Source organism: Choloepus didactylus, chromosome 7 (assembly GCF_015220235.1).
Source record: "Choloepus didactylus isolate mChoDid1 chromosome 7, mChoDid1.pri, whole genome shotgun sequence".
Lineage (NCBI taxonomy): Eukaryota > Metazoa > Chordata > Mammalia > Pilosa > Megalonychidae > Choloepus > Choloepus didactylus.
This window is the reverse complement of record NC_051313.1, coordinates 109,702,427-109,725,453: the sequence shown is the minus strand read 5'-3', so window position 1 is coordinate 109,725,453 and position 23,027 is coordinate 109,702,427. Positions and strand designations below refer to the sequence as shown.

The 23,027-nt window shown below is 37.0% G+C and overlaps 2 protein-coding genes across 2 annotated transcripts in view; both read right to left on the bottom strand.

Annotated features, from left to right (window-relative positions):
• The window catches only part of USP49 (ubiquitin specific peptidase 49), a 106,347-nt gene that overhangs the window by 55,750 nt on the left and 27,570 nt on the right, over window positions 1–23,027 (bottom strand).
• MED20 (mediator complex subunit 20) overlaps window positions 10,701–23,027 on the bottom strand; it is a 63,819-nt gene continuing 51,492 nt past the window's right edge. The window contains exon 9 of the transcript XR_005217770.1: window positions 10,701–11,450. The gene's annotated coding sequence lies outside the window, so the exon portion shown is untranslated. The remainder of the gene's footprint in view (window positions 11,451–23,027) is intronic.

Here is a 23,027-nt window from a genome sequence, read left to right as displayed (position 1 = left end):
CTATAGCACACTATATAACTTCTATGGTCATTTTATTCAAACGCTGTAATTACATGGAATCTTGAATAGATTCCAGAGAACCTCTTTTGTTTCTCAGATGTGGCCTCTCTCTCTAAGCCAGTATGGTAGATAAACTCACTGCCCTCCCCTCTACATGAGAAATGACTCCCAGGGATATAAATCTCCCTGGCAATGTGAGACATGGCTCCTGGGGGTAAGCCTGGACCTGGCATCATAAGATTGAGAAAGCCTTCTGGACCAAAAGGGGGAAGATAAAAAACAAAATAAAGTTTCAGTGGCTGACAGATTTCAAATGGAGCCAAGAGGTCATTCTGGGTGTTATTCTTACGCATTATATAGATATCCCTTTTTAATTTTTAGCGTATTAGAATAGCTAGAAGGAAATACCTGAAACTGTTGAACTGCAATCCCGTAGCCTTGATTCCTGAAGACAATTATATAGCTTACACAGTGGGACTGTGTGATTGTGGAAAACCTTGCGGCTCCCACTCCCTTTATTCAGTGTATGGACAGATGAGTAGAAACATGGGGACAAAAAGTAAATGAATAATAGGGGGGAGGAAGAGTATGAGATGTTTTTGGTGTTCTTTTTTACTTTTATTTTATTTTTATTCTTATTTTTATTTTTTGGAGTAATGAAAATGTTCAAAAATTGTGGTGATGAATGCACAACTATATGATAATACTGTGAACAACTGATTATACACTTCAGATGATTGTATGGCATTTGACTATATCTCAACAAAATTGCATTTAAAAACAAACAAACAAATGAGACATCAAGCCATCACAAAACATGGAGGAAACTTAAATGCATATTGCTAAGTGAAAGAAGCCATACTGAAAAGGCTACATACTGTCTGTATGATTCCTACACTGTGGAAAAGGCAAAACTACAGAGACAGTAAAAAGATAAGTGGTTGCTACTAGTTCAGGGAGATCGGGAGGAAGGATGAATAGGTGCAGCACAGGGCAATTTCAGGGGAGTAAAACTAGTCTATTTATACTGGAATGGAAGATACATGACATTATGCATTTGTCAAAACCTAAAGAACTATACATACAAAGAGTGAACCACAATGTAAACTAGGGACTTTAGTTACTAAAAATTTATCAATACTGGTTCATCAATTATAAGAAATATACCACACAATTGCAAGACTTTATTAATAGGTGAAACTATAGAGAGGCGGCTGGGGTAAATAGGAACTTTGCACTTCCTGTGCAATTTTTCTGTAAAACTGCTCTAAAAATAAAGTTTATTATTTTTAAGAAAACATATTGTCAAATAATAAACATTTTCCTGGACAACCAAAAAAAAAAAAAAGTAAAAAGTGTCCCTATTATTTTTGAAGTAAATTAATAATTTCTCTTCATGATTAACTCTTGTGAACATCGAAATTCACACACCATTAAAAATTAAATTAAAAAAACAAAAAAACAGAAGACTCCACAATAAGTACCTTTAGTGGCTTCCCACCACCCATATGACAAAGTCCAAGCTTCTTAGCTAGGTTTTAAAAATATTCTACAATCTGACCCCAAACTAGTAATCTCCCACCTTTCCTTTCTTTGCAGGCAGACAACCAGCTAGACTGGTCTACTCACCATTTCCTCAAAAGTACTGAGAACACTCACTCTCTTGGAATGCTAATCTTCTCTCACTTATCCAAATTCTAATCCTTCAAAGCACAGCTTAGGTCCTATCATCTCCATAGAGTTTTTCCTGACCACTCCACTGCACAGTGAATCTCACTCTCAAAGAATGCCTCATTGCCCATAACTCATACTCCAAGCTCCTTAAGTCAAAGGCTGTTCCATTTTTTACCACTTCCCACCCAAAGATCTTGGTATAGAGAAAAACTAAGAACTTCATCCCAAATCTTTCTGGACATCTTTTACTTGTGGTAGCTCTATCAGTATTAATTTTTCATCCTTGGTGGAGCTCCTCCACTTTGATAAACTGAAATGCTTTTCTTTTGTTTCTTCCTTTTTTAAGAATTTATTTATATTTAAAAGGAACTGTTGACAAAGATTCACCAGAAATAACCTGAACAAGTGCAAAAATTCAGTTAATACTATTGAAATACTACTAAAGGAATTCCAAGGCACATGGTCCTGGACACAATAAAAATCTCTGTCATTGATATGGAAACTTGACTACTTGCTTTTCCAAACACACAGTGGTATAATCAACAATATTCAATCACTTCTGTTCTTTCATGAATATACAAAAATTAAAATACCAATTAAAAAACTAATGTATCTTCTCTCTAAGTGTTTCTTACAGTTTTCAATATTTACAATATTTTCACTCAATAGTGGTGTGGTTTAAGAGATTTTCCATTCACAAGTGAAACAATCCATCCAAAGGGAACTGACAGTCTATAGGCTCATAGTGAAAATAAAGAGTTCATGCTTCCGCAAATGACATTTCTAATATACAAAGCAGATGAAATTCTTACATGCACAAGCTCTACTAAGTAGATGGTCACAGAACTATAACATTTAATTATTTTACTGGTGACATCAATGGGACTCCAGATATTGCCAAACTCTCATCTAGGCTTTGTATTTTGCTTTTCCAGTTTCACTAATGACACAAACATGATTCAAATCCCCGAAGTATTCATTATAGTCAAGGGCATATCCTACAACAAACCTGTCTGGAATTTCAAATCCAACAAAGTCTGGTCTCTAACACTTCCAGGGGTCCTATTCACTAGTAAGCTTGACCATCTTTGGATCATACTGCTTGACCAAGGAAAAGCAAGGTTTGCATTGTTTTGCCAGTGTCAATTGTATCTTCGACAATCAAGACATTCTTTCCAGTTAAAGTTGACAGACTATCTCCACTTACTTTTTTTTTTTACTTTATTCATCGAAAAATTAAAACAAACAACAACAAAAAAAAACCCACTACATTTCAAACAAAGCAAAGGATTAAGAAAAACAAATAACCTAAAATAATTACTTTGCTTCCAACATGTTCCTACCATACCCCAAGAAAATTAACAAACCATAATGAAAAGTATAAGAAAAACCAAATAACCTAAAATAACTACATTGAAGCTAACTTTTTAATGCAATAGCTTTTTTTTTTACTTTATCAAAAAGTTAAAAAAAAAAACCAATTCAAACAAAGCAAAAGGTTTAAGAAAAACAAATAACCTAAAATAACTACATTGTTTCCAAAATCCTACTACACCCAAGAAAGTTTGCAAACCACAATCAGTCCTGAGCATTCCCATAACATTGACATTACCCTCAATAGCTTATCTGTTCTTATTAGATTACCGTTCCCCCTTCACTAGTTGCTGTCTATCTCTATGTCCCCTACATTCTATAATATAAAATATTTATTTTACATTTTTCACAGAGTTCATATTAGTGGTAACATACAATATCTGTCTTTTTGTGTCTTGGCTTATTTCACTCAGCATTATGTCTTCAGGGTTCATCCATGTTGTCATATGTTTCACGACCTCATTCCTTCTTACTGCTGTGTAGTATTCCATCGCATGTGAAATGCTTTTCTTTAAACAGAGACAATTATCTTCTGAAATTCTATGATGACTGCTCACTGAACCTATTCTTCCCCACTCCAGCTCCTTTGCGGGGTACTTTATAGGACTGTCAGGCTTCCTTAGCTACAAACGTAACTACAGGCAAACGCCTAGATCCTAGCATAAAGAAAATTAGATATTGCAGACAAAAAAAAGGCAAATGTTTAAACAGAAGGGGCCTCCTAAAAGATCACAAACATGGTGTGTTCCTTGCAAAAAGAGAAAATCAAGTATAGTAAGGATGCCATTTTTGATAGTTCCCAACAATGTGACATAATTAAAAGTTCATTTTTTTTGATCAGAAACTCAGTGCTATTATTAGGACTGTGTGTTCATACCAGCTTCATTAAAAGGGAACTTTACCACTGGAAATTAATTTAGTCAATAAATACTTACTTAGAGTCCACTGGTGATATACCAAGCATTATGCTTTAAGCACAGAAATCAGTCAAAACCGGATTAGACGATATCACAAAATCTCAAGGAACTTAAATGATTAATTTCTTTGATGTCTTAAAACACTAGAACAAATATAATTTAGTATTTCTTTTATTTTTGTGTGATTGAGGATCTTGTGGTACTTTCAGCTACCTTTCCTGTCTTTTTTTGGGGGGGAGAGTTGGTTTTGTTGTTGTTGCCCTTGACTTGAAATCTAAATGAAAAATTTAGAACTACATTTATTTTTGTTGTTTACTGAATATAAGATGTCTCTTCATTACTGCTCACAGCTGAAAGATTAATAATTTGAGATTATTATAGTAGGTGATAAAATGTTTAAGCACTGACATGCAACATTATTCCATTAGCTTCTTTCATACCCCAGCAACATAAAATTTTGATGTGATTCCAGTTTGAAATTCAAAACAAAGTGCAAAAACTTCTACCAGAAACACCTATTATTCTAGTTTCCCAGCTGCTAAAACAAATACCTTACAATGGATTGGCTTAACAACAGGAATTTATTGCTCACCCCACCCCACCCCCACCCCTGGTTTCAGAGGCTAGAAGGCTTGCTTCCTCCCAGGGTTGGTTTCTTCTGGCTGATCGGCAATCTTTGAAGTTCCCTGGCTTTTCCATCACATGGTGGTATCGTCTCCTTTCTCTTCCAGGTAACATTGACTTCTGGCTGCTCCCGTGGCTTCTCTTCCTGTGTCCAATTTCCTTTGCTTACAAGGACTTCAGCCATATTGGATTAAAGCCCACCCTCATTCAATTTGGGCACACCTTAGCTAATAACATCTTCAAAGGTCCTACCTACAAATGAATTTACACCCACATGACCAGGGGTTGGGACCTGAACATGCCTCTTGTGGGGGACTTGATTTGATCCCCAATACCCATCGAGGCCTCTCACTAGGTCTCACTGGTAGGAAGAAATGGGCAAGATTTTTTTTTTTTAAATTAAAGAAGTCGTGGGTCTACAGAACATTCATGCATAAGATACAGGGTTTGCATTTTCCACCTTTTCAATAACACCTTGCATGTGTTACAATTGATAGAAGCACATTTTATAATTATACTATTGACTATTAACTATAGTTCATGGTTCAACTTATAGTTCAGTTTGTGTTTTACAGATCCATGGATTTTCTTTTTTTTATGCTTTATTCGAGGAACATATATACAACCTAAAATTTCCCCTTTTATCTTTCCCATATCTGTGGCAGACATATAGTTTCTCCACATTGTGAATTCTTTCATGTTGCCTAAGGTTAAAACTTTGACTGAAGGAATTCCCACATAGATGACAGACATATAGATCCTCCACAGTGTGAATTCTTTCATGTTCTCTGAGGGTAGAACTACCAGTGACATCTTCTCCACATAGATGGTAGCCATATGGCTTTCCTCCAGTATGTATTTTTTCAAATTGTCTAAGGCCAGAACTACTTCTGAAGACTTTTCCACATAGATGACAGTTATATGACTTATGTCCACTTTGAGTTTTCTTATTTTTACCAATGAATGAATGATAATTAAGAACGCTTTGAAATTGTTTGTTTACATTGGGTTTCTTTCCCATGTCAGTCATTGTGGAGTGAGAGAAATATTCTCCCAAATCATTACATTCAAGGGGATCCTCTTCAGTGTGAGAAATCTGCTTTGTCTGGTTGGTAGATGTTTCTTTCTTAGAGATATGTTGCATGGTTATAATTTCTTCTTTTTTATGGTCATTTTCCCTGCCTGGACTCTGAACTTGGAGAAAACTTAATCGTTCTCTCCATGGTTCTCCTTGTTCTGACTGTGAAAGCACTTCTGATATGCAGACCTGAAACCCCATGAACACCAGATGATTGATATTCTCCAGCATAACATCTCTGAACATCTTTCTCTGGTTTGTGTCCAGCATGGCCCACTCTTCCTTGGTAAAGTTGATAGTTACATCATTCAAGGTCACTGATTCCACTGGTTTCATTGTCAGTAGTTCTGCCACCAACTGTCTTCCTCTGGGTTTTCACTCTCAGTCCAAACACTAAGCATCCAAGCTCAGAGACCCAGGAGCCCACTGAGCAGCATGTCATTCAGAAGTTTTCTTCCCTTCATGGTCACAAAATGAAGAAGAGGCAGTTCCCAAATATGGGTCTGTTGCTCAATGCAGCTAGTAGTCACACTCAAATTTCCCCTTTTAAACACTTTCAAATATGCAATTCAGGGCTGTTAATTATGTTCACAAAGTTGTGTTAGCATCCCCATCATCCAATACCATACTTCCCAGGTGAGAATCTAGGCTCAAATGAGGCATAGGTGAACAAAATTATCACAGCAAATGTAAGAAATTGTAGCAAGATTTCCAAACCCCAGAAAAGGCCAAGTGATGAAGTACATCTGACAGTAGATCTGGAAACCCATTATTAACCTAGCCCATGCAATTCAGTGTCTGACTTCAAATGTGTCTTCGCAGTGTCTCCCAAAGAGCTGTTGTTGAGTTCTGCCCTTTTGGCAAAATACTGTCAAGGATGTTAAAATGAGCATAGAACTAGAAAAATTTGTTAAGTACGTTAGCAGGTCCACTGGCATATCAACAAACAGAGCTTTAAACTCAAGATGCCCACGTTTTGAATAGCTAAAAATACTGAGGCAAGCATGCCCATCACTAGGAAGAATTCAAACTGGGCAACTACAGGAAATTTGTCATATCTTAAGTCTTCATGATTTCCTCTGTAATTTGGGGCACACGTAAGTCTTCAACATCCTTGAGATGTCTGACTCACAATTCTTAGTACACAACTACAACTTCATTCCTATGACTCCCACACTTTACCTCACTCTGTCATAACACTGAACTCTGCCTAAGGCAGCTCCCATGCTACTGAGAAAACGGAAACAGCAGTTATACAATAATAGCAATAGTGACTGGTAAAGTACACCAAGTGTCAGGTACTTTTCATACTTCTCTAGTCCTAAAACAACCAGATACCATTATTCTTGTTTTGTAGATGAAGATTCTGAGGCTCAGAGAAGTTAAATTACTTTCTCAGGATCACACAGCTAGAAAATAACTGAGTCAGGCTTCAAACTTAGTACTGCCTATCTTCAACTTTTGTAATATTTGGCTGTATTCAGGAAATAAGAAATATAAATCGGAAGGAAAAACATTGTAACAGTAGTAATGGGGAGAAAGTGGCAAAGGAAAGAAGCAAATGGTGGTGATTCTTGGGGAGCTGTGCCAATTCTGACCTCAAGCCACCACTGAAGTTTCCAATGTGAGTCTCTGCCCACCGTCAAAGGAGGCAACTTTTGGTTAAGGAATACAGTTTACTGAGATACTTATTTGGGATCTCCCAGAGTGGCAAAGGCTTAATAATTCCTTTTGGATGGGTAGATGAGTAGATACAAGGATGATAATGACATATTTAGCATGCAAGGAAAGCTTCAGTCAGACTAAAGAAATGCTCATTCCCTCAACATTTCCATTACACATAATGTCTGTAATTCAGGATTACAACTTCAGAATTCTGAAGATCCTGAAATGCAGTCACAAAGCCAACTTGAATGCAATTTAATTTTGCCAGGTTACTCAAAAGTGGAAGACAGAAGGCACTGGGTTGTAAATGCACTGTTGTTTTAAGAGTCAGAGAATGCAAGACAACAAAAGGTTGGCAAAAGAAAAGTTTCTGAGCAGTGTAAATTATGTAGGCAGATAGGAAGTTAACAAGAGTAGGATGAGTAGCTGGCAAGCAGCTGAGAGTGAAGATATTGCTTTTGGATCACAAAGAGTAATAAGTATTCACCACAAAGCAGTACCTAAAGGGCTTCAAATAAAAACAAAAACAAAAAACAAACAAAAAACCTTCACCAATAAATATGAAATGTGTCCTTGTAAAAACAAAAATACTTCCATTTCCTTTTCTTCCTATTTCCATGAGAAGCACCATCATTTACCCACTTAACCAGGACTGTAAAGTTCTGCCTCATCCTTGACAATTTCTTTGTCTTTGCCTACTATACACCCACATCAAGCCAGACTCCCCAAATCTTAAAAATTCTCCATTCATAATGGAAAATAATTTCTACCCAATCTTATCTAAACACTTGAACACCCCCTTCCAATAATAACTGCTCCAAAAATGTCCATAGCACCTTGTTATCCTCTTATGCTTTAAAGACTTTTTACCATATGGCCCCAATCCTCTTCCCCAACTATTTCTGAATGTTCCCCATAGGATCCCTGCACTGTAGGCAATCTAAATCACTCATTTTCTGCTTCTCAAACATACTAAACACATTCTTGCCTTCTTACCTTTGCTCATACCATCTCCCTCTAGAAGGCCCTTCACACCCCCTTCTGCTTATATCTTCATTCAGTAAATATCTGAATATCTGTTAGGCATTCTGTTGGTCGTGGAAATATTATGGTGAAAAATATACAGTCCCTGCCTTCAAGGAGCTTACCTTCTAGAGAAGCTTATTCTTCCTTCAATTCTAGGTTCAAGGTCGACCTGCTTATGAAGTCTTTCTACGAGCTACTATTGTATTTATAGGTTGGACACTTACTACAGTCTACCAAATACTGGTCCTTTTAATTTATAAATCCTGCCTGCACAGCCAAATAGTAAGTTATTTCAGGGAAGCTACTGTTTCCTCATCTCTCCAATCCAAGCAAAGTATTAAAAAAAAAAAAGTGATTAAAATACTTGTTCAATGCAAACAAGACCTGTGACCTCAGAGTTTACAACCTCATATAGAAGATGAGAAATGAATACAGAGAACCTGGACAAGTAAGGCCATCTCAGGGTGCCAAGACAAACACTAAAAGCCTTACTAAGAAGCAGGATAAACTAAAGTTCAACTAGTATTTCCTGAATATGTTTTAACTGATAGGATGATGCCATCACTTTGGAGTTCATTCTACTCCCAAGTAATTTATCTGAAACCAAACAGGATTTAAATCCACCAGTCCAGATGAATGAGTTCTTGAAACTCTAATCTTCAGACGAATAATTTCACTGGACAGGGTAATTCCCATCTTGTTTGTTCTTGGGAAACACTGTTCTTAATTAAGAGATTATATCTCTTTAGCATTCTTGAAATAAACCTTAAGTGTTCCTTTTCTTCTTCTGATGATAGCAGAGAGCTTCTTCTAATGATGATAAATAGTAGTTTGAGTTGGTGTGTGTGTGGGGGGGGGTGTGTATTTTACAAATCCATGAAAAACAAAAAACATGGAAACCACTGTTTTAGATAAAGTCCTCCTAGAACAAAGCCCTGAAAAGTCTTTTAACCTTATGATTCTATGATTCTAAATGTCATAGTTCTCCAGAGCAGGGCTTCTCATGGTAATTTCCAGCTATGGTATTGGGCTCTTGTGGTATATTTTTCTTTTGTATAATACTATTTCCTCACTAAAAGTACTTTCATACTTTTATTATTTCATTTTCTATGCCCTAAATCCCTTAAAATAGTTATGGTAGCTATTTTTAATCTTTCATTTACAAATAACCTGAGAGGGAGTATAATATATCAGTTAAAAGATCTAGACAAGCTGCCTGCACTGGAACTTCAGCTGTTTTTAAAGTATATGCATATGATCTTGGGCAAATAATCTCCCTGGGCCTCATTCTCCTTATCTTTAAATGGGAACAATAATAGTTTCTACTGATAGGGTTGTTGTGAGGATTAAATGAGTTAATAAATGTAAAATGCTTACAGCAAAGCCTGGCACATAGTTGGAGCTGAAGAATTGATAGTTTTTATATACAAGGATCCTCTGACTTGTACCAGATCACAAGCTGACACTGCTAACAAAGCTGTGACTAGTTTGATCCCTGCCGAAATCCTTCTACCAGGCCTTGCAAACTTGCCATCCTACTGGTCATATATTATAAAGGGAATTTCTGGGCAAATTATTATTCTGGGCTCTTATTAGTCACCTCATCAAGTAAAACCAACTGCTTTACTCCAACGAGCTTGATCCTGCCATGTTAATGGTGGAAGTTTATTTACAAAATTTTAAACTATCCTCTTTCAAACCTCTTTTTTGCTTGTACAACTGGAAACAATACACTTAAGGCTTAGGAACCTGTAACATTAATAAGCTCTGACACGTCAGCTGCCTCTTATGCATGCTTTCTGAAATTCAGTTTTGCATTCCCAAGTAGCTGCTGTGTGATGAGTTGAACAGAGATAACTCAAGCAGGAGAGGCAAAAGAAACACTTTGAAGACACACTAAAGCTCAACTTCAAATGATAAAGCACTGCTGGGGACTCAGAGAAATCACTGGTAGATAAACCTAGGGAGTAGATGAGTGCCTGGAGTATTTCTTTTGCAGACAGGATGGCAGGTGCAAACTATGCTAGGGAGTCTGCAGCTACAAATTATGGACCAGTGTGAACAGTTGGTGGAGCTCCACTGGCTAGATAGCAATTAATGGTCAGTCGCTGTCATCTTTAACTACAAAGGACAAGGTGCAGCTCTCTACATCTGCATTCTTCAACTGGGGTAAAGTGTTAAAGTGACAGTTATCCTCCATGTATATTTACCCATCTGCCTAAAAAATAAAAATGGGAAGAACCATACACAAAGGGAAAACACACAAAAGGCTTTAAAAAGTTGTACTGAGCCATATGATATGCTGTCTCCTTCCAACCTCCTCTGTACTTTAACTCCGGTTAGTCAGCTAAGTTTTTAATGAAGTCTGAAAGTAGGAGTTTTTTTCTTTTAACCCTGAGTATCCACACCTCTTCTACAGGGTCATGTGCTTCAAGAGAAGCTGGACTCAACCCAGCTCCAGAGGCAAGTCCTGAGTATTCTAGGCCAGTTTGTGCATTTATTCCCTGACACAAACTGGTTCAGCAGTAGGCATGTGGCCAAGGCTGGTCAATCAAATTAAAGGAAAGGGCATAATCCACGTGTACAGAAAGGTTCTCTTTTGTTCCTACTAACTAGAACAAGGATGCAAGTGGCCTGACTGCTCCTGGCAGCCATGTTAACATCCAGTTATGTGAGATAATACATTTCCTTATTGTTTAAGCCAAAACAAATGAACAAAAGACCCAGACATCTGGGAATGTATGTTTGGTGGATGTGGAGTATGTGTAAATAAAATTAATTTAAAAACTAAAACACACACACAGATATCCAAAGGCCAAAATGCTGGCCCATTCAGGACAATGATACCCATACACCCAAACCACAACCAGAAGGAAATCTAGGGGAATAAAACAAATCTCTAAGGCCACCATGGCTCAATAGGCCTAAAGAAATGTACCTTGGGTGTGGGGGCTTATTGACCTTCTCAATTTTCTCATAATACTGCCGCAGCTTCTACTCTCTGAGCATCCACCACAGACAAATAAGAGTACACGCTATGGGTTCATGCAGAGCTGAATTTGAATCCTAGCTCCTCTTATACATGATCAGTGCTGCTGTGAAAATAGACAGAAAATGTAAGAAAAGAATTTAGCATACTTTTTGCACATTATAAATAATTAATGTTCTTGTTGTAATGGTTTTTTACATTGTTTGCATCTCTTTTAATCCATATACTTTTTTTGCCCAAGAAAAATATTTTCCACATTATGGAGAAAACCAGGTTGTGAGCGGTTAAATTATTTGCATGAGGTCAATAAGCAGCTGGGTCATAGGAATGTAGATATGTCTGACTCATTTATACCACTACCGGAATACCTGGATAACAGTAATAATTATTAAAATTATGATTTATTAAATCACCTATTATGTGTCAGGGAATGTACCAGATGATTTACATTCAAGCTCTCATGTAAACCTAACAACAATCCTATAAAGTAGGTATTATTACACCATCATCCCCACCCCTGCAAAAATGTGAAGAAGCTGAAGCTGAGAGGTTTTCTAACCTGGCCAAGATCACATGGCTAACAGGGAACTGGTTTTGAACCGAATTCTGACTTTGACATTTGTGTTGTAAATCATGGTACTTCACTGCCTCACGAGTGACAGGCAGTATTTCCCAAAATGTCAGTACATTAGATAATTTTAGGTGATAAAGGAGAAAATATTCATATTTTAAAGTTCAGACAGCAAAGTTAACTTTCTCTGTGTGTTCAGTTCTATGAATTCTAACACATGTAGAGATTTGTGTAACCACTACCACAATCAGATATGGAACAATTCCATCACCACAAAAACTCCCTCATGATCAGACACCCAGGGGAGTGAATCTCCCTGGCAACGTGGAATATGACTCCCGGGGAGGAATGTAGACCCAGCATCATGGGATGGAGAACATCTTATTGACCAAAAGGGGGAAGTGAAAGGAAATGAAATAAGCTTCAGTGGCAGAGAGATTCCAAAAGGAGCCAAGAGGTCACTCTGGTGGGCACTCTTACACACAATATAGACAACCCTTTTTAGGTTCTAATGAATTGGGGTAGCTGGTGGTAGATACCTGAAACTATCAAACTACAACCCGGAACCCATGAATCCTGAAGATGACTGTATAAAAATGTAGCTTATGAGGGGGTGACAAAGGGATTGGGAAAGCCATATGGACCACACTCCCGTTTGTCTAGTTTATGGATGGATGAGTAGAAAAATGGGGGAAGGAAAAAAACAAACAAACAAACAAACAAAGGCATCCAGTGTTCTTTTTTACTTTAATTGCTCTTTTTCACTTTAATTATTATTCTTGTTATTTTTGTGTGTGTGGTAATGAAGGTGTCAGGGATTGATTTTGGTGATGAATGCACAACTATGTAATGGTACTGTGAACAATTGAATGTATGATTTGTTTTGTATGACTGCATGGTATGTGAATATATCTCAATAAAATTAATTAAAAAAAAAAAAAGAAAACTCCCTCATGCTACCCTTTGTAGTCACATCCTCCACCCACTCCTAACCTCTGACATCCAGGTGATGTGCTCCTGTCACTACAGTTTTGTCTTTTTGAGAATGTCATATATATGGAATTATATAGTACACAAACTTCGGAGACTGGTTTTCATGCAGCATAATGCCTTTGAGATTCATCTGAATTACATAGTTTACTCCTTTTTGACTACTATTCTATTGTATGGCTAAAACACAGTTAGTTATCCATTCACTTTCTGAAAGACATTTGATTGTTTCCAGTTTGTTTCCATTTGAATACAGCTGCTATTAACATTAGTGTATAGGTTTTTGTGTAAAGCTAAGTTTTCATTTCTCTAGGGTTAATACTTAAGAATGAGAATGCTAGGTCATATGGTAATTGTATTTTTTTTTTCCAGAATGATTACCATTTTGCATTCTCACCAGCATACTTATTAATGTTAGCCATTCTAATAAGTATGTAGTGGTATTTCATCATGATTTTAACTTGCAATTCAAAAAACCTGGGGACTTTTCAGCTGTTAGCTCTTCAAATACCTTTTCTGCACCACACTCTCCTCTCCTTTTGGAATTCCAAAAATTCCAAAAAAAAAATTCCAAAAAAAAAAAAAGATCTTTCATGATTGTCCCACAGGTCCCTGAGGCTGTTTATTTTTTTTCTCCAATCTTTTACCTATTATTCAGACTGGATAATTTCTACTGATTCTTCTACAAGTTCACTGACTCCTCTCCATTCTTATATTATTATAGAGCTCATCCAGTGAACTACTTATTTTGGTTAATAAATTTTTCAGTTCTAAAATTTCCATTTGGTTCTTCCTTAATAACTTCCATCTCTTTGCTGAGACTTTCTGTCTTTCCATTCATTTCAAGTGTTTGCCCTTACTTCTTGGAGCATTTTTATAATAGCTGCTTTAAAATCTTTGCCAGATAATTCCAATATCTGTGTCATTTCAGTGCTGGCATCTATTGGTTGTCTTTTCCACACAAGTTGAGATTTTTCCTGGTTCTTTGTATACTATCTTTAGACTATATCCTGGACATTCTGAGTATTATCAGAATCTGGGTCTTGTTTAAATGCTCCAGAGAATGTTGGTATTTTTATTTTAGCAGACAATCACCCGGTTGGATTCAGTCCACAAATTCTGACCAGTCTTCTGTGACTTGTGATTTAAATGTCAGTTTCATAGTTCAAAGCCTTAATGGAGCAAAATGGATCTGTCTGGCACGAGCGCTACCCAGTGGCCAGTCTGGGACCTTTTCAAGGTCTTTGGTATACTGTTTAGGATCAGATTCAGCATGTGTTACTTGAGGATGAGCCTAGGAGTTTATACACAACTTTACAGGTTCACTTTTTTTTTTTTAATATTCATTTTATTGAGATTTATTCACATACCACACAGTCATGCAAAACAAATTGTACATTCGATTGTTCACAGTACCATTACATAGTTGTACATTCATCACCAGAATCAATCCCTGACACCTTCATTACCACACACACAAAAATAAGAATAATAATTAAAGTGAAAAAGAGCAATTAAAGTAAAAAAGAACACCGGGTGCCTTTTTCTGTTTGTTTGTTTGTTTGTTTCCTTCCCCTATTTTTCTACTCATCCATCCATAAACTAGACAAACGGGAGTGTGATCCCTATGGCCCCTCTCAATCCCACTGTCTCCCTTCATAAGCTACATTTTTATACAATTGTCTTTAAGATTCATGGGTTCTGGGTTATAGTTTGATAGTTTCAGGTATCTACCACCAGCTACCCCAATTCATTAGAACCTAAAAAGAGTTGTCTGTCTATATTGTGCGTAAGAGTGCCCACCAGAGTGACCTCTCGGCTCCTTTTGGAATCTCTCTGCCACTGAAGCTTATTTCATTTCCTTTCACATCCCCCTTTTGGTCAAGAAGATGTTCTCCATCCCACGATGCCCGGTCTACATTCCTCCCTGGGAGTCATATTCCACATTGCTAGGGAGATTCACTACCCTGGGTGTCTGATCCCACGAAAGGGGGAGGGCAGTGATTTCACCTGCCAAGTTGGCTTAGCTAGAGAGAGAGGGCCACATTTGAGCAACAAAGAGGCACTCTGGAGGAGGCTCTTAGGCACAATTATAGGGAGGCCTAGCCTCTCCTTTGCAGCAACAGTCTTCCCAAGGGCAAATACAGGTTCACTTTTTGAGTTCCTTCCTCTCCACTGTCTCTTCCCCTCCCTCGGAGTTTTAGGCATCTGTGGGCCCCTGCTGTGGCCACCACTGCTGCCAACAATACCACCACCACCACCACCACAAGACTGCTTGGGGGCTGAGGCACAACAGAACAGAGAACATTTTTTAAAGGGGGGAATTTCCCCCACTTTCTCTGAACGTTAGAAGTCTCCTTTCCCATTTGAGACAGAACTAGAGGGTTTATCTGGTGCCCGCTTCCAGGTTTTGGGCTGCCCAGATTCCAGGTCAGATACTAGAAATAGAAAGGGAAATTCACAGCTGGATTAGTGGTACTACAAATTCTGGTCTTCTTCTCTAATCTGCCTGCTACTATTTACTTTTCAGGGTCTTCAAATTGTTGCTCCATGCATTCTGTCCATGTTTTAAGCTGCATTTAGTGGGAGAGACTGGGTAGACTGTGATTACTCCATCTTACACAGAACTAGAATTATCCAGGGACAAATATTTATAAATTTAGAAGTAATATATTATTTTAATGCATGTTATACAGTAACAGTAATTCCATGGATATATTTTTAGGTTTAAGTAGGTTTTTGTTTTGGTTTTCCTGGGCTGCGCAAGCAAGAACCATGCAATAGATTGGTTTAAACAATGGGAATTTATTAGCTCATGGTTTTGAGGCTAAGAGAAAAGTCCAAAGCAAGCTGTTGTCAAGGAGATGCTTTCTTCCTGAAGACTGGCATTCTGGGGCAGGCTGCTGGTGATCCCCGGTCCTTGGTTCTGTCACATGGCAACATGCATGGTGGCCTCTCCTGGTCTCTCCATTCTCTTTTGGGTTCTGCTGAATTTCAGCTTCTTGCTTCCTGTGGCTTTCTATTTTTCTGCCTGAATTTTATTCCACTTATAAAGGATTCCAGTAATAGTATTAAGAGCCCATCCTAACTGAGTTGGGCCACACCTTAACTGAAGTAACCTCATCAATGTGTTCACACCCACAGGAATAGATTAAGTTTAAGAACATGTTTTTCTGGGGTACAAACAGCCCCAAACCATGAATTTTCAAGCAAAAAAAGGAATTTGGTATACAGAAAAATATTAAGTAACTCTACAGATATTATGGAGTATGACAAAAATCATGAAAGTGGTATACAAGTGACAGAAACTTCAGAAATGCTGTTCTTCAGAATAAAAGCCACTTTACTTTTGAGCTCCTCTTACATAGCATTATCACTTTAAATTATAAATTTACATAAAATAAACTCATATGAACCTGCTTATTCTATTTGCCTTCTATTAATTCACCTTGTAGTTGTTTCCCTCTGGCTATTATATTCTACAGAATACTGACAAAGATCAAGGAAGGTTATTTAGGGACCTATAAACAAAGCTCTCCTCAGCAAGATGTTCCTAGGGGCTTAGAAAGAAGGACAGAAGGTCGAAGGAAGCATTACACATCAAATAGGCAATATATGAAAAAGTCATGAATTCAGAAGTTAACCTTTTCTTTTAGAAGTCTGCCTAACTCAGTCTGGAGTTTGAGGAACTCTCCCTTGGTATTCCGATAATACCTTCACACCCAATATTATGGCATGCCTGACTGTAACCCTTGGTTTCTTTTATCCACTTGATTAGACTATGAGGTCCTTGAGACCTGGAACCCTTTGTCTGTCATCTCTGTAACCCAGGCATAGCAGAAACTTAGGTGGATCATCAGTAAATCAGGATTCAATGGTATATGAATCTCCTGAAACCATATATTACCAGCACAATATTATGATGATTCCTCTTTCAATAGAGGCAGCTGCTATACTATTTAACTAGGTTAAAATCAACTAGCAATACAGCAGATAACATAAAGATGGAGAATAAGGACAAAATACGAATCATGTGTCTGCGTTTGTATATGTACGTACATACAAGCAACTTCTGTATCCTAAGGGAGCAGTTTTCAGTATCCTAAGGGCTCCTTCCATACCTAGCCTAGCATTGTTGCTCATCACTCAGGCACTCTCCTGTCTGCTGAACAGTCAAATCCGTCCCTAATTATAGATCTAACAGAAACGAAGGAAAACTCATTCTATGTTGAGATACTTTCCCTGCTTCATAATGCATAATATGACCTCTTTCCTACTTTGCAATAAAAGATATTTGTATGATAATAGATATCTAAGCTTGTGTGCTCCAGCTGCTTTATTTCCTTGATCCAAGTCAAAATGCTCATGTTATGAGATAACTGGTTAATGAAGAAAAAAATAATTTTGTCACATATATTATGAGTTCACTAGTAGAAAGAAAAGGCAAATAATACCATATTGCTGTTGACATCTTAAAATAAAGACCAGTTCCATGATGACATCACAGCAGTCAATCTTTGTTAAGCATAGATAATCATATGTTCTGATGACTGCCAAATCTATAGCTCCACTGTAGATTTTTCTCCTAAGCTCATCAGTCTACTGACAATGTGATGTCAGCATATCCAAAACTGAACTCTCCTTCCAACCCAATCAAGTCTCCTCTTTTTCCTGTGTTCCCTATCTTAGTGGTCAAGACTCCTTCCTCTTCACCACCTCCTACATCCAGTCAATTCCATAATCCCGTTGATTCTTCCTTATGAATCTTGAATCTTTTTCTCCATCACATCTTTGCAATCACCAATATGGCCCTATGTGATAAGACCCCCTTATCCCTCTGACCTCATCTCCCATTATTCTCCCCCTCACTTTTTAGCCACCCTGACCTCCTCTCTGTTCCTCCAACACACCAGGCAATCTCTCATCTCAAGACCTATGCAATTCTGTTTCTTCCGCTTAGAATGCTCATCCATCAGCCATCCCCATGGCTTGCTTCCTCACTTCATTCAGATGTGTGCTCAAATGTTACCTTCTCAGTGATGCCTTTCCTGGCCAGTCATATTTAAAACCACTCCCTCTCCCACTTAACATTACCTTATTTCCTTCCCAGACTTATTTTTCTCCCTGGTAATTCTCACTATCTAAACATAGTATGTTTTAACATATTTATCCCCCTAGACTATAAGCTCCACAGGGGCAGGGAGTTCTGTTCATTTTGGTTACTGTTGTAGCCCAAGCTCCTGGAACAACAGCACCCAACACAACACAGGCGCTCATTATTTTCTGAAAGAATGAACAAAACTACTCCCATTGCCTTCAGTCTAATTTAAACCACCCTCAAATCTAGTCTACATTACCACAACTTCCCCCCAGTTTATCTTTTTAAAAAATTTCCATTTTGTAAAATATATATTATATAAAATTTTCATTTTAACCATTTCAAGTGTACAATTCAGTGGCAGTAATTACATTCACGATGTCATATAACTATCATGACTTCATCACTACCTATTTCCAAAACCTTGTCATCACCCCAAAAAGAATTCCGTACCATTAAGTTATCATTACCCATGTCCCCACTCCCCTCAGTTGCTGGTCATCTCTAATCTACTGTCTGTCTATAAAGCTGCTTATTCTAGATATTTTATGTAAGTGGAAACATATTGTCCTATTGTGTCTAACTTATTTCACTTAGCATAATGTTTTCAAGGCTCATCCATATATCACAACTTCATTCCCTTATATATGGCTGAATAATATTCCATTGGCTGAATAATATTCCATTCTGTGTGTGTGTGTGTGTGTGTGTATACATATATATATATATCACCTTTTGCTTATCCATTCGTCTGTTGATGGACACTTGAGTTGTTTGCACCTTGTGGCAACTGTGAATAATGCTGCTATGAATGTTGGTGTACACATGTAACTTAGTTTTAACAGGTCTTCCTGTACTCAGCCTGAAACCCTAATATGACATGCTCAAGCTGCAACTGTTCCCCACTGCCTTCAGGATCAAGTCCAAACTCCTTAACAAGGTTCATCAAATCTTTCATGGTCTGACCCTAGATACCTCTCTAGCCCATCCCTCTTTCCTCACTCTGCCACTACACTCTAGCTATTTTAAACTGTCTTCTCTCACTTCTGGGCCTTTTTACATGCTCCCTTCACAGAATGTTTTCATTATTCCCCTGGGCCCCACTCCTTCCTTAGCCTGACTCACTCTAACTTATCCTTGACATCCTTCCTCCAAGAAATCTTCTACCACTCTCTGAGACTAGGTTAGCTGTACCAGCTATGTGCTCTCAGAGCACTCTGTACTTTCCCTTACTCAGCATCTAGCACATGGCACTGTAATTACCTGTTATTACATAATAATATCATCAACCTGAAGCAGACATGGTGCCAAGAATATAGCAGGTACTCAAAAAAGTCTGATGAATGAAAGACTGAATAAACAACTTTCTACTGTAGTTTCTTCTTTGTCAAATTATTAATATTATGCTTAGCATTCCCTTTACATACCCCCAGAAGAGAAAAAAATATTCTGATGAAAACTGAGGAGCAAAAGTAATTCTTTAATTGTAGTTTGAAAACAAGATGATCTACTTAATCAAATAGAGTACTTCAAACCACAATGAAAGGGTCCAAAGATAAAGTAGAAAAACACTGATAGCAATAGTTGCATACAATATAGGAAATTAGAAAGTATTTAAAATAATCTGTGCCTAAATGTTGAATACTATAGAATATGGCAGATGTCATTCCAGAGCCACTACTAATAGTTCAATTTGTGAATGAGTCTCATGAATTAATGACCTAGATAATGATCATCAATGACTACTAACATTACAAGAAGACAAAACCAGACATTATGTACCTCCTGATGAAAATATACACCGACACTTAAGGATTTCTTCCAAAAAATAAAACTTGGTTCTAATTATAATTAATCTCCAAATTTAAATATCAATTTACAGAAAACACAGTAAGGAATATAATAAATGTTAACTGATACCATCAGGATACAGTAACCAAAATTCAGGAAACTCTAAAGGATAAATGACTCAGTTTCTTTTACCAGGGAATAAATTTCAGGGAATGGAGAGGGTGGTAGAGAGAGAGAAAGCCAATAGAAAAGATATTTAAGAAACATACCAAGTAACTGAAACATTTGAACTTTATATGGAACCTGATTCAAACAAGCACACTAAAAAAAAAACCAGGAAATTTGAACACTGACTACTAGATATTTGGTAATATTAAGAAATTACTGTCAATTTTTTTACATGTAATGATTACTGATATGTTTTTTTAAACAGAAATGTATTCTATAGAGACACATAATAAAATATATATGAATGAAATAATATAATTGTTTAGCATTTGCTTCAAAATAATTCAGGATTAGAACAAGGAGAGGATATTGATGAAGTTCAAAAATTTCTGTAATAAAATGTTAAAAAAATTGTGGTAGCAGAATTAGTTCTAGGCTTAGCAAAGAACGAGAAATACATGTTTTCCCTATGTGTACAGATAATAAAAATTGCAAGAATAAAACTCTCCCTCTGCTCTCCATCCCTAGTCACCTCTCTAGAAGTAACTACTGTTAACTGAGCATCCTTTTAGGACACCCTTCCAGGGGTGTATTACCCATTTAGAAACATAATTTTAAGACAATTTAGATCCTACCATACCATTCTTTTGTTTAACTTAATGTATCTTGTACATTTTCCCATACGTCTGGCTTTTTACCTCACTCTTTTTAAAACGATTTCATATTCTATGGTATAGACTGCATAATTCATTTAACAAGTACCCCTGCCTACTAATGGAGAGTTATACTGTTTTCAATGTTTTATTATTATAAAAAAATGCAATAGTGGATATTCTTGTGCATATATCATGGCATACTTATGTACTGTGTCTGTAGGATAATTTATAGAAGATGAATTGCTGGGTCTCCCTCACCCATGCCAGGAGTATTTGAGAGTGCATGTTTCCCCCTCATCCTTGCCACTACTGGGGAATGAAAAATTTTTAAACAATTTTCAATCTGACAATTGAAAAATAATATATATATTTAATTTATTGGTTTGCATGTCTTTATTGTGGTGAATATTGATTTTCTTTTCCTTTTTATTGAACTATCGATTCATATCTTTTACACTGGGTTCTTGGTCTTTTAAAATTGATTTGCAACAACACTTTGTGCACTAATATTAAAATTAGAGAATTTGCTTTTAAAAAGTAAAGAGGAAGAAAAAAAAAAAGAATGACCCTTAAATTACAAATGTAAAAACACTAAAGACTGGGTTGAAAATAAGAGTACATATTGCCTGCCGGTAAGCAATGTGGCTTCAGATGTTCATATCTTTAAGCAACCATGAAATCCATATGTAATATTGTTTAAATTTACTAATCTCTCCTTATTTCATCACCTCTCTATTCCTGGATATGACATGCCCCTTCACCTGGTTTTCCTGACTGAAAACTTGATAAACTCTTTAACTTCTTATTCATGTCACAAACAAGCCAGTTACCAAGACCTACTAATTTGTATTAAGAAATGAGAATACCAGACCCTGTTTTAGGTTCTCTGTTACATTAGCTCACTTAAGAGAATGGATTCAAATTCTCTTTGGGCTTCTTGAACCTAGTCACCCTCCCCATTTCCACTGCTATTGCTTCTCCCCTTTTTTACTGCTTTAACTTCTAGCTGATCTAAATGCCTCCTACCTTTACTGGATCTACCACAGTAGATCCTGCACATTATCACTATATTAAACAAAAACAGCATTTTCATCATTTACTGTATTCTGCTGATAAAAACACACCATAGTCACTAATATTCAAAAGATAGTTGATATGGATATATATAATAGAAAGCATTTGTTTTGAAAACCTCTCTCAAACCTAATATTACCTTTTTCTAGCTGTATGACTTTAAATTTTTTAGTTAACTTTTCTGAATTTGTTTATATATACATTAATATGGGATATAATATCTATATGCCTCACAGAGCTGACGTGATGACTGAATGAAATAATTTATGGTATAGTGCCTAGCAGATAGAAGGTGCTCAAAAAATAGTACGTAAATAACACTAATATGATTGAATTTGCTAAACCTCGTTAGAAATAGAATTTGAAGGGATTTTTAAATTAGAGAAATAACCTAATATCTAACACAATTACTTATATGTTGCACACACTCGATATTATCTGTTAAATACTGGGATCCCAGTAGAATATGGAAGAATGAATATACATGTTTACCTTCTCTCTCTCTCAAAACCCCAGTAAAAATCACAGTAAAGGAATAAATAAGGCATAAATTCATAAGGACAAAGAGAATGGGAAACAACACTTCAAGAGATGAAAAGTATCATCCCAATTTTGAAAGCTGGAAAGTAAATAGAGGAATGTTATCTGTAAGACAATAACTTGCTAAAACTTACCTATCACAAGGTGAGTGTGCTGGTTTGGATATATTGTGTCCCCAAAAAGCCATGTTCTTTAATGCAATCTTGTGGGGCCAGACTAATTAGCCTGTTGATTAGGGTGGAACCTCTGACTGAATTATTTCCATGGAGCTGTGGACCCCGCTCATTCAGGGTAGTCTTCATTAGTTCACTGGAGTATTTAATAGAGAAGCTAAGAGCCGACACGGATGCTTGCTGACACTTGGCGATGTGGACAGAAAGATGTTTGGAGATGCTAAGCTAAGAGAAGAAACCCAGGGTTTGCCCCAGAAAAGCTAAGAGAGGACCCCCAGATACTTAGAGAGAAACACCCTGGAAGAAAGCAGCAAGGATGCACAGGAGCTGAGAGAAAGGAGCGAAGACAGAAACCCAGAGACATTTTGGAGAAAGCCATTTTTTTGAAACACAACCCGGAAGCGAAGTACCAGCAGATTCCAGCCACGTGCCTTCCCAGCTGAAATAGGTGTTCCAGACACCATCAGCCATTCTTCAGTCAAGGTATCATCTTGTTGATGCCTTAGTTTGGACACTTTTATGGCCTTAGCACTGTAAATCTGTAACCAAATAAACCCCCTTTATAAAAGCCAATCCAATTCTGGTATTTTGCATAATGGCAGCTCTAGCAAACCAGAAC